The 12,525-nt window shown below is 39.1% G+C and overlaps 1 protein-coding gene across 10 annotated transcripts in view; it reads right to left on the bottom strand.

Moving 5' to 3' along the window:
- MBD5 (methyl-CpG binding domain protein 5) overlaps positions 1-12,525 on the bottom strand; it is a 505,406-nt gene that overhangs the window by 188,083 nt on the left and 304,798 nt on the right. The window lies entirely within an intron of this gene.

Below are 12,525 nucleotides of genomic sequence, written 5' to 3'. Positions count from 1 at the left end.
ATCAATCTGCCATTGACTTTCTTCACAGAATTAGAAAAAACTACTTTAAATTTCATGTGGAACCAAAAAAGAGCCTGTATACCCAAGACAATCCTTAGCAAAAAGAACAAAGCTGTAGGCATCATGCTACCTGACTTCAAACTATACAACAAGGCTACACTAACCAAAACAGCATGATACTGGTACTAAAACAGATATATAGACTAATGAAACAGAACAGAGGCCTCAGAAATAATGCCACACATCTACAAGTATCTGATCTTTGACAAAGCTGACAAAAACAAGCAATGGGGAAAGGATTCCCTATTTAATAAATGTTATTGGGAAAACTGGCTAACCATATGCAGAAAACTGAAACTGGACCCCTTCCTTACACTTTATAGAAAAATTAACTTAGGATGAATTAAAGTCTTGAACATAAGACCTAAAACTACAAAAACCCTAGAAGAAAATCTAGGCCATACCATTCAGGGCATAGGTATGGGCAAAGACTTCAAGACTAAAATACCAAAAGCAATGCCAAACAAGCCAAAATTGACAAATGGGATCTATTTAAACTAAAGAGTTTTGCACAGTAAAAGAAACTATCATCAGAGTGAACAGGCCACCTACAGAATGTGAGAAAATGTTTGCAACCTATCCATCTGACAAAGGGTTAATATTCAGAATCTACAAGGAACTTAAACAAATTTACAGGAAAACAAGAAACAACCCCATCAAAAACTGGGTGAAGTATATGATCAGATACTTCTCAAAAGAAGACATTTATAAGGGCAACAAACATATGAAAAAAAAACTCATTATAACTGGTCATTAGAGAAATGCAAATCAAAACCACAATGAGATACCATCTCATGCCAATTGGAATGGTGAGCATTAAAAAGTTAGGAAACAACAGATGCTGGAGAGGATGCGGAAAAATAGGAATGCTTTTACACTGTTGGTGGGAGTGTAGACTAGTTCAACCATTGTGGAAAACAGTGCAGTGATTCCTCAAGGATCTAGAACTAGAAACACCATTTGACCCAGCAATCCCATTACTGGGTATATACCCAAAGGATTATAAATCACTCTGCTATAAAAACACATGCACACATATGTTTATTGCAGCACTGCTCACAATAGCAAAGACTGGGAACCAAGTCAAATGCTCGTCAGTGATAGATTAGATAAAGAAATTATGGCATATATACACCATGGAATACTATGCAGCTGTAAAAAAAAAAAAAATGAGCTAATGTCCTTTGCAGGGACATGGATGAAGCTGGAAATCATCACTCTCAGCAAAGTAACACAGGAACAGAAAACCAAACATCACATGTTCTCACTCATAAGTGGGAACTGAACAATGAGAACACATGGTCACAGGGAGGGGAATATCACACACCTGGGTCTGTCAGGGGGTGGGAGGCTAGGGGAGGAATAGCATTAGGAGAAATAACTAATGTAGATGATGGGTTGATGGGTACAGCAAACCACCATGGCACGTGTATACTTACGTAATAAACGTGCATGTTCTGCACACGTATCCCAGAACGTAAAGTATAATAAAAAAGTATAACCAATATGTTTAATTTAAACTAGTAGAAATAATAAAGGTAAAGGGAAACAACTTTGTGTGCAAAGTGTGTAAGAAAAGGAAGATGTGTTTTTAGTGAGAATTAGTATAAAAGATTTAAAAATGTGTTTTCATTGAGGAAAAAGGGATAGTTTTCTACTAAAGTAAGATGACTGTTGTTTTAGGATGTGAAAAAGGAAAAGAGTACGATAAAAACTGAATGGATATAAAATGGTTGTAAAAGGTTCTTTGTGAAAAAGAAATTTTGTATAGTGAAGTTGCTAAGATTGGATGGATTTACTTAGAAAGTTCTTTAAAAAAAATAGAGCTCATAATTTACTGATGAAAAGCTACAATTGAATTTTCTCTTTGTTAAAAGAATAAAGTTTTCTAGTCCATTTTCAATTACTTAAAAAACCTAAGTCTTATCAATTTTAAAAGACCTAAGGTTTCCTTTTTACAATTATGTAAATTTTTGTATTTGCCTGCAAAACCTTTTATAATTACTATGGTTAAAGAAACAACTAAGTATTGTTTCACAGTGACCTGTGATCCCATTTAATCAAGTGTTACAACTCTTAACATTTTTGACAAAGTTCCCCAATCAAATCCTAAATGCTCTAACCTTGTAAAAAGAAGGATGTTCTGCTCCCGAATGACTACTGGGTACATAACGAAATGAAGGCAGAAATAAAGATGTCCTTTGAATCCAATGAGAACAAAGATACAACATACCAGAATCTCTGGGACACATTTAAAGCAGTGTGTAGAGGGAAATTTATAGCACTAAGTGCCCACAAGAGAAAGCAGGAAAGATCTAAAATTGACACCCTAACATCACAATTAAAAGAACTAGAGAAGCAAGAGCGAACACATGCAAAAGCTAGCAGAAGGCAAGAAATGACTAAGACTGGAGCAGAGCTGAAGGAGATAGAGACACAAAAAACTCTTCAAAAAAATCAATGAATCCAGGAGCTGATTTTTTGAAGAGATCAACAAAACTGATAGACTGCTAGCAAGACTAATAAAGAAGAAAAGAGAGAAGAATAAAATAGACACAATAAAAAATGATAAAGGGGATATCACCACCGATCCCACAGATATACAAACTACCATCAGAGAACACTCTAAAACACCTCTACGCAAATAAAATAGAAAATCTAGAAGAAATGGATAAATTCCTGGACACATACACCCTCCCAAGACTAAACCAGGAAGAAGCTGAATCCCTGAATAGACCAATAACAGCCTCTGAAATTGAGGCAATAATTAATAGCCTACCAACCAAAAAAAGTCCAGGAGTAGACGGATTCGCAGCCTAATTCTACCAGAGGTACAAGGCGGAGCTGGTACCATTCCTTCTGAAACTATTCCAATCAACAGAAAAAGAGGGAATCCTCCCTAACTCATTTTATGAGACCAGCATCATCCTGATACCAAAACCTGGCAGAAACACAACAAAATAAGAAAATTTCAGGTCAATATCCCTGATGAACATTGATGTGAAAATCCTCAATAAAATACTGGTAAACTGAATCCAGCAGCACATCAAAAAGCTTACCCAACTTGAGCAAGTGGGCTTCATCCCTGGGATGCAAGGCTGGTTCAACATATGCAAATCAATAAATGTAATCCAGCATATAAACAGAACCAAAGACAAAAACCACATGATTATCTCAACAGATGCAGAAAAGGCCTTTGACAAAATTCAAGAACTCTTCAAGCTAAAAACTCTCAATAAATTAGGTATTCATGGGATGTATCTCAAAATAATAAGAGCTATTTATGACAAACCCACAGCCAATATCATACTGAATGGGCAAAAACTGGAAGCATTCCCTTTGAAAACTGGCAGAAGACAGGGATGCCCTCTCTCACCACTCCTATTCAACATAGTGTTGGAAGTTCTGGCCAGGGCAAGCAGGCAGGAGAAAGAAATAAAGGGTATTCAATTAGGAAAAGGGGAAGTCAAATTGTCCCTGTTTGCAGATGACATGATTGTATATTTAGAAAACCCCATCGTCTCAGCCCAAAATCTCCTTAAGCTGATCAGCAACTTCAGCAAAGTCTCAGGATACAAAATCAATGTGCAAAAGTCACTAGCATTCTTATACATCAATAACAGACAAACAGAGAGCCAAATCATGAGTGAACTTCCATTCACAAGTGCTTTGAAGAGAATAAAATACCTAGGAATCCAACTTACAAGGAATGTGAAGGACCTCTTCAAGGAGAACTGCAAACCACTGCTCAATGAAGTAAAAGAGGACACAAACAAATGGAAGAACATTCCATGCTCATGGATAAGAAGAATCAATATCATGAAAATGGCCATACTACCCAAGGTAATTTATAGATTCAATGCCATCCCCATCAAGCTACCAATGACTTTCTTAACCGAATTGGAAAAAATTGGAAAAAACTACTTTAAAGTTCATATGGAAACAAAAAAGAGCCCGCGTTGCCAAGACAATCCTAAGCCAAAAGAACAAAGCTGGAGGCATCATGCTACCTGACTTCAAACTATACTACAAGGTTACAGTAACCAAAACAGCATGGTACTGGTACCAAAACAGAGATATAGACCAATGGAACAGAACAGAGCTAATACCACTCAGAAATAATACCACACATCTACAGCCATCTGATCTTTGACAAACCTGACAAAAACAAGAAATGGGGAAAGGATTCCCTATATAATAAATGGTGCTGGGAAAACTGGCTAGCCATATCTAGAAAGCTGAAACTGGATCCCTTCCTTACGCCTTATACAAAAAGTAATTCAAGATGGATTAAAGACTGAAACGTTAGACTGAAAACCATAAAAACCCTAGAAGAAAACCTAGGCAATACCATTCAGGACATAGGCATGGGCAAGGACTCATGTCTAAAACACGAAAAGCAATGGCAACAAAAGACAAAATTCACAAATGGGATCTAATTAAACTAAAGAGTTTCTGCACAGCAAAAGAAACTACCATCAGAACGAACAGGCAACCTACAGAATGGGAGAAAGTTTTTGCAATCTACTCATCTGACAAAGGGTTAATATCCAGAATCTACAAAGAACTCAAATAAATTTACAAGAAAAAAGCAAACAACCCCATCAAAAAGTGGGCAAAGGATATGAACAGACACTTCTCAAAAGAGGACATTTAGGCAGCCAACAGACACATGAAAACATGCTCATCATCTCTGGCCATCAGAGAAATGCAAATCAAAACCCCAATGAGATACCATCTCACACCAGTTAGAATGGCGACCATTAAAAAGTCAGCAAACAACAGGTGCTGGAGAGGATGTGGAGAAATAGGAACACTTTTACACTGTTGGTGGGACTGTAAACTAGTTCAACCATTGTGGAAGACAGTGTGGTGATTCCTCAAGGATCTAGAACTAGAAATACCATTTGACCCAGCCATCCCATTACTGGGTATATACCCAAAGGTATATGCTGCTATAAAGACACATGCACACGTATGTTTATTGCAGCACAATTCACAATAGTAAAGACTTGGAACCAACCCAATGTCCATCAATTATAGACTGGATAAAGAAAATATTGCTCATATACACCATGGAATAGCGATAAAAAAGTATGAGTTCATGTCCTTTGTAGGGACATGGATGACGCTGGAAACCATTATTCTCAGCAAACTACGGCAAGGACAAAAAACCAAACACCGCATGTTCTCACTCATAGGTGGGAATTGAACAATGAGAACACTTGGACACAGCAAGGGGAACATCACATACTGGGGCCTATCATGGGGTTGGGGAGGGATAGCATTAGGAGATATACCTAATGTAAATGATGAGTTAATGGGTGCAGCACACCAACATGGCACATGTATACATATGTAACAAACCTGCACGTTGTGCACTTGTACCCTAGAACTTAACGTATAATTAAAAAAAAAAAAGGATGTTACCCTACATTGGTGTATTTGACATGTTAAATTACATAGGAAGCACTGTCAAATAAAATGTGATGTTTAGTATTATCGGGGGCAGAGCAAGATGGCCGAATAGGAACAGCTCCAGTCTCCAACTCCCAGTGCGAGTGACACAGAAGACCAGCGATTTCTGCATTTTCAACTGAGGTACTGGGTTCATCTCACTGGGGAGTGCCAGACGATCGGTGCTGGTCAGCTGCTGCAGCCCGACCAGCGAGAGCTGAAGCAGGGCGAGGCATTGCCTCACCTGGAAAGCGCAAGGGGGAAGGGAATCCCTTTTCCTAGCCAGGGGAACTGAGACACACAACACCTGGAAAATCGGGTAACTCCCACCCCAATACTGCGCTTTAAGCAGACAGGCACACCAGGAGATCATATCCCACACCTGGCCGGGAGTGTCCCACACCCACGGAGCCTCCCTCATTGCTAGCACAGCAGTCTGTGATCTACCGACAAGGCAGCAGCGAGGCTGGGGGAGGGGCGCCCGCCATTGCTGAGGCTTAAGTAGGTAAACAAAGCTGCTGGGAAGCTCGAACTGGGTGGAGCTCACAGCAGCTCAAGGAAACCTGCCTGTCTCTGTAGACTCCACCTCTGGGGACAGGGCACAGTAAATAATAACAAACGCAGCAGCTCTGCAGACGCAAACGACTCTGTCTGACAGCTTTGAAGAGAGCAGTGGATCTCCCAACACGGAGGTTGAGATCTGAGAAGGGACAGACTCCCTGCTCAAGTGGGTCCCTGACCCCTGAGTAGCCTAACTGGGAGACATCCCCCACTAGGGGCAGTCTGACACCCCACACCTCACAGGGTGGAGTACACCCCTGAGAGGAAGATTCCAAAGCAAGAATCAGACAGGTACACTCGCTGTTCAGAAATATTCTATCTTCTGCAGCCTCTGCTGCTGATACCCAGGCAAACAGGGTCTGGAGTGGACCTCAAGCAATCTCCTACAGCTACAACCTACAGCTGAGGATCCTGACTGTTAGAAGGAAAGCTATCAAACAGGAAGGACACCTACACCAAAACCCCATCAGTACATCACCATCATCAAAGACCAGAGGCAGATAAAACCACAAAGATGGGGAAAAAGCAGGGCAGAAAAGCTGGAAATTCAAAAAATAAAAGCACATCTCCCCCGGCAAAGGAGCGCAGTCATCGCCAGCAACGGATCAAAGCTGGACGGAGAATGACTTCAACGAGATGAGAGAAGAAGGCTTCAGTCCATCAAATTTCTCAGAGCTAAAGGAGGAATTACGTACCCAGTGCAAAGAAACTAAAAATCTTGAAAAAAAAGTGGAAGAATTGATGGCTAGAGTAATTAATGCAGAGAAGCTCACAAACGAAATGAAAGAGACGAAAACCATGGCACGAGAAATACGTGACAAATGCACAAGCTTCAGTAACCGTCTCGATCAACTGGAAGAAAGAATGTCAGCGATGGAGGATCAAATGAATGAAATGAAGCGAGAAGAGAAACCAAAAGAAAAAAGAAGAAAAAGAAATGAACAAAGCCTGCAAGAAGTATGGGATTATGTAAAAAGACCAAATCTACGTCTGATTGGGGTGCCTGAAAGTGAGGGGGAAAATGGAACCAAGTTGGAAAACACTCTTCAGGATATCATCCAGGAGAACTTCCCCAACCTAGTAGGGCAGGCCAACATTCAAATCCAGGAAATACAGAGAACGCCACAAAGATACTCCTCGAGAAGAGCAACTCCAAGACACATAATTGCCAGATTCACCAAAATTGAAATGAAGGAAAAAATCTTAAGGGCAGCCAGAGAGAAAGGTCGGGTTACCCACAAAGGGAAGCCCATCAGACTAACAGCAGATCTCTCGGCAGAAACTCTTCAAGCCAGAAGAGAGTGGGGGCCAATATTCAACATTCTTAAAGAAAAGAATTTTAAACCCAGAATTTTATATCCAGCCAAACTAAGTTTCATAAGTGAAGGAGAAATAAAATCCTTTACAGATAAGCAAATGCTTAGAGATTTTGTCACCACTAGGCCTGCCTTACAAGAGACCCTGAAGGAAGCACTAAACATGGAAAGGAACAACCGGTACCAGCCATTGCAAAAACATGCCAAAATGTAAAGACCATCAAGGCTAGGAAGAAACTGCATCAACTAACGAGCAAAATAACCAGTTAATATCATAATGGCAGGATCAAGTTCACACATAACAATCTTAACCTTAAATGTAAATGGACTAAATGCTCCAATTAAAAGACACAGACTGGCAAACTGGATAAACAGTCAAGACCCATCAGTCTGCTGTATTCAGGAGACCCATCTCACACGCAGAGACATACATAGGCTCAAAATAAAGGGATGGAGGAAGATTTACCAAGCAAATGGAGAACACAAAAAAGCGGGGGTTGCAATACTAGTCTCTGATAAAACAGACTTTAAACCATCAAAGATCAAAAGAGACAAAGAAGGCCATTACATAATGGTAAAGGGATCAATTCAACAGGAAGAGCTAACTATCCTAAATATATATGCACCCAATACAGGAGCACCCAGATTCATAAAGCAAGTCCTTAGAGACTTACAAAGAGACTTAGACTCCCATACAATAATAATGGGAGACTTCAACACTCCACTGTCAACATTAGACAGATCAACGAGACAGAAAGTTAACAAGGATATCCAGGAATTGAACTCATCTCTGCAGCAAGCAGACCTAGTAGACATCTATAGAACTCTCCACCCCAAATCAACAGAATATACATTCTTCTCAGCACCACATCGTACTTACTCTAAAATTGACCACGTAATTGGAAGTAAAGCACTCCTCAGCAAATGTACAAGAACAGAAATTATAACAAACTGTCTCTCAGACCACAGTGCAATCAAATTAGAACTCAGGACTAAGAAACTCAATCAAAACCGCTCAACTACATGGAAACTGAACAACCTGCTCCTGAATGACTACTGGGTACATAACGAAATGAAGGCAGAAATAAAGATGTTCTTTGAAACCAATGAGAACAAAGATACAACATACCAGAATCTCTGGGACACATTTAAAGCAGTGTGTAGAGGGAAATTTATAGCACTAAATGCCCACAAGAGAAAGCAGGAAAGATCTAAAATTGACACTCTAACATCGCAATTAAAAGAACTAGAGAAGCAAGAGCAAACACATTCGAAAGCTAGCAGAAGGCAAGAAATAACTAAGATCAGAGCAGAACTGAAGGAGATAGAGACACAAAAAACCCTCCAAAAAATCAATGAATCCAGGAGTTGGTTTTTTGAAAAGATCAACAAAATTGACAGACCACTAGCAAGACTAATAAAGAAGAAAAGAGAGAAGAATCAAATCGACGCAATTAAAAATGATAAAGGGGATATCACCACCGACCCCACAGAAATACAAACTACCATCAGAGAATACTATAAACACCTCTACACAAATAAACTGGAAAATCTAGAAGAAATGGATAATTTCCTGGACACTTACACTCTTCCAAGACTAAACCAGGAAGAAGTTGAATCCCTGAATAGACCAATAGTAGGCTCTGAAATTGAGGCAATAATTAATAGCCTACCAACCAAAAAAAGTCCAGGACCAGATGGATTCACAGCTGAATTCTACCAGAGGTACAAGGAGGAGCTGGTACCATTCCTTCTGAAACTATTCCAATCAATAGAAAAAGAGGGAATCCTCCCTAACTCATTTTATGAGGCCAACATCATCCTGATACCAAAGCCTGGCAGAGACACAACAAAAAAAGAGAATTTTAGACCAATATCCCTGATGAACATCGATGCAAAAATCCTCAATAAAATACTGGCAAACTGGATTCAGCAGCACATCAAAAAGCTTATCCACCATGATCAAGTGGGCTTCATCCCTGGGATGCAAGGCTGGTTCAACATTCGCAAATCAATAAACATAATCCAGCATATAAACAGAACCAAAGACAAGAACCACATCATTATCTCAATAGATGCAGAAAAGGCTTTTGACAAAATTCAACAGCCCTTCATGCTAAAAACGCTCAATAAATTCGGTATTGATGGAACGTACCTCAAAATCATAAGAGCTATTTATGACAAACCCACAGCCAATATCATACTGAATGGGCAAAAACTGGAAAAATTCCCTTTGAAAACTGGCACAAGACAGGGATGCCCTCTCTCACCACTCCTATTCAACATAGTGTTGGAAGTTCTGGCTAGGGCAATCAGGCAAGAGAAAGAAATCAAGGGGATTCAGTTAGGAAAAGAAGAAGTCAAATTGTCCCTGTTTGCAGACGACATGATTGTATATTTAGAAAACCCCATTGTCTCAGCCCAAAATCTCCTTAAGCTGATCAGCAACTTCAGCAAAGTCTCAGGATACAAAATTAATGTGCAAAAATCACAAGCATTCTTATACACCAGTGACAGTCAAACAGAGAGCCAAATCAGGAATGAACTTCCATTCACAATTGCTTCAAAGAGAATAAAATACCTAGGAATCCAACTTACAAGGGATGTAAAGGACCTCTTCAAGGAGAACTACAAACCACTGCTCAGTGAAATAAAAGAGGACACAAACAAATGGAAGAACATACCATGCTCATGGATAGGAAGAATCAATATCGTGAAAATGGCCATACTGCCCAAGGTAATTTATAGATTCAATGCCATCCCCATCAAGCTACCAATGAGCTTCTTCACAGAATTGGAAAAAACTGCTTTAAAGTTCATATGGAACCAAAAAAGAGCCCGCATCTCCAAGACAATCCTAAATCAAAAGAACAAAGCTGGAGGCATCACGCTACCTGACTTCAAACTATACTACAAGGCTACAGTAACCAAAACAGCATGGTACTGGTACCAAAACAGAGATCTAGACCAATGGAACAGAACAGAGTCCTCAGAAATAATACCACACATCTACAGCCATCTGGTCTTTGACAAACCTGAGAGAAACAAGAAATGGGGAAAGGATTCCCTATTTAATAAATGGTGCTGGGAAAACTGGCTAGCCATAAGTAGAAAGCTGAAACTGGATCCTTTCCTTACTCCTTATATGAAAATTAATTCAAGATGGATTAGAGACTTAAATGTTAGACCTAATACCATAAAAATCCTAGAGGAAAACCTAGGTAGTACCATTCAGGACATAGGCATGGGCAAAGACTTCATGTCTAAAACACCAAAAGCAACGGCAGCAAAAGCCAAAATTGACAAATGGGATCTCATCAAACTAAAGAGCTTCTGCACAGCAAAAGAAACTACCATCAGAGTGAGCAGGCAACCTACAGAATGGGAGAAAATTTTTGCAATCTACTCATCTGACAAAGGGCTAATATCCAGAACCTACAAAGAACTCAAACAAATTTACAAGAAAAAAACAAACAACCCCATCCAAAAGTGGGCAAAGGATATGAACAGACATTTCTCAAAAGAAGACATTCATACAGCCAACAGACACATGAAAAAATGCTCATCATCACTGGCCATCAGAGAAATGCAAATCAAAACCACAATGAGATACCATCTCACACCAGTTAGAATGGCGATCATTCAAAAGTCAGGAAACAACAGGTGCTGGAGAGGATGTGGAGAAATAGGAACACTTTTACACTGTTGGTGGGATTGTAAACTAGTTCAACCATTATGGAAAACAGTATGGCGATTCCTCAAGGATCTAGAACTAGATGTACCATATGACCCAGCCATCCCATTACTGGGTATATACCCAAAGGATTATAAATTATGCTGCTATAAGGACACATGCACACGTATGTTTATTGCAGCACTATTCACAATAGCAAAGACTTGGAATCAACCCAAATGTCCATCAGTGACAGATTGGATTAAGAAAATGTGGCACATATACACCATGGAATACTATGCAGCCATAAAAAAGGATGAGTTTGTGTCCTTTGTAGGGACATGGATGCAGCTGGAAACCATCATTCTTAGCAAACTATCACAAGAACAGAAAATCAAACACCGCATGTTCTCACTCGTAGGTGGGAACTGAACAATGAGATCACTTGGACTCGGGAAGGGGAACATCACACACCGGGGCCTATCATGGGGAGGGGGGAGGGGGGAGGGATTGCATTGGGAGTTATACCTGATGTAAATGACGAGTTGATGGGTGCAGCACACCAACATGGCACAAGTATACATATGTAGCAAACCTGCACGTTGTGCACATGTACCCTACAACTTGAAGTTTAATAATAATAAATAAATAAATAAATAAAATAAAATAAAATAAAAAAAATGTGATGTTTAAGCTTATTTATTTTCTATTTGTATGAGTGTATGTCATTGATATAAATTTACAGAAGTTTGGAATAAATTTGGAATTTTGATATAAATATTCCAGAAATTGCATGACATTCATAGGACTTTGTCAAAACCCTCTTTCCAGTTATTATTGTTGTGTGTCACAGAAACAACCAAATTCTCTTTTCAAATAAACTGTTATCAGATCCTTAGAAGTTGATGGGCTAACAAAACTATTAATTCAAGATCAAGCAGAACAAAAATTAATTACATGAGACTGAATGAACTAATTTTTAGTAGTTTTTGTTTGGAACATTGCTGGTTCTTTATTGTTTTGTTTTCCATATTTAAAGAAATGTTTTTCTCTTAAACTATCTATAGCTTACAGCAATCTTACAGATTATGCCTTTGTAAACAAAATGAAACATTTATTTTTTTCTCTCTGCCTAATCGCTCCAAAATATGGATACTATTATTGACTATTATTTTTATGACAATATAGTTATTCGTACAAGCTCAATAAAAATATGTCTTTATTATAGCAGGACAGAGCTGGAAACATTGATTATATTACCAAGGCTTTGACTGAAATGGCATATTTTAGAATGAAGTACACAGAATCAGATATGACTAAACAGATTTAAGAAACTAGAGTCAACTTTATAAATCATTGCTTATAAAGCCCTCTTGAGATACCAGTCTGGTATCTGGCTTACAGGGTTCCCATTCTTAAAATTGAATACAGAAGTCTCTTCTTGGGAGGCCCAGGAAA

The sequence above is a fragment of the Chlorocebus sabaeus genome, chromosome 10 (assembly GCF_047675955.1).
Source record: "Chlorocebus sabaeus isolate Y175 chromosome 10, mChlSab1.0.hap1, whole genome shotgun sequence".
NCBI classification, from domain to species: Eukaryota; Metazoa; Chordata; class Mammalia; order Primates; family Cercopithecidae; genus Chlorocebus; species Chlorocebus sabaeus.
Note: the sequence above shows the minus strand (reverse complement) of the source record. Positions and strands in the feature narration are given on the sequence as shown.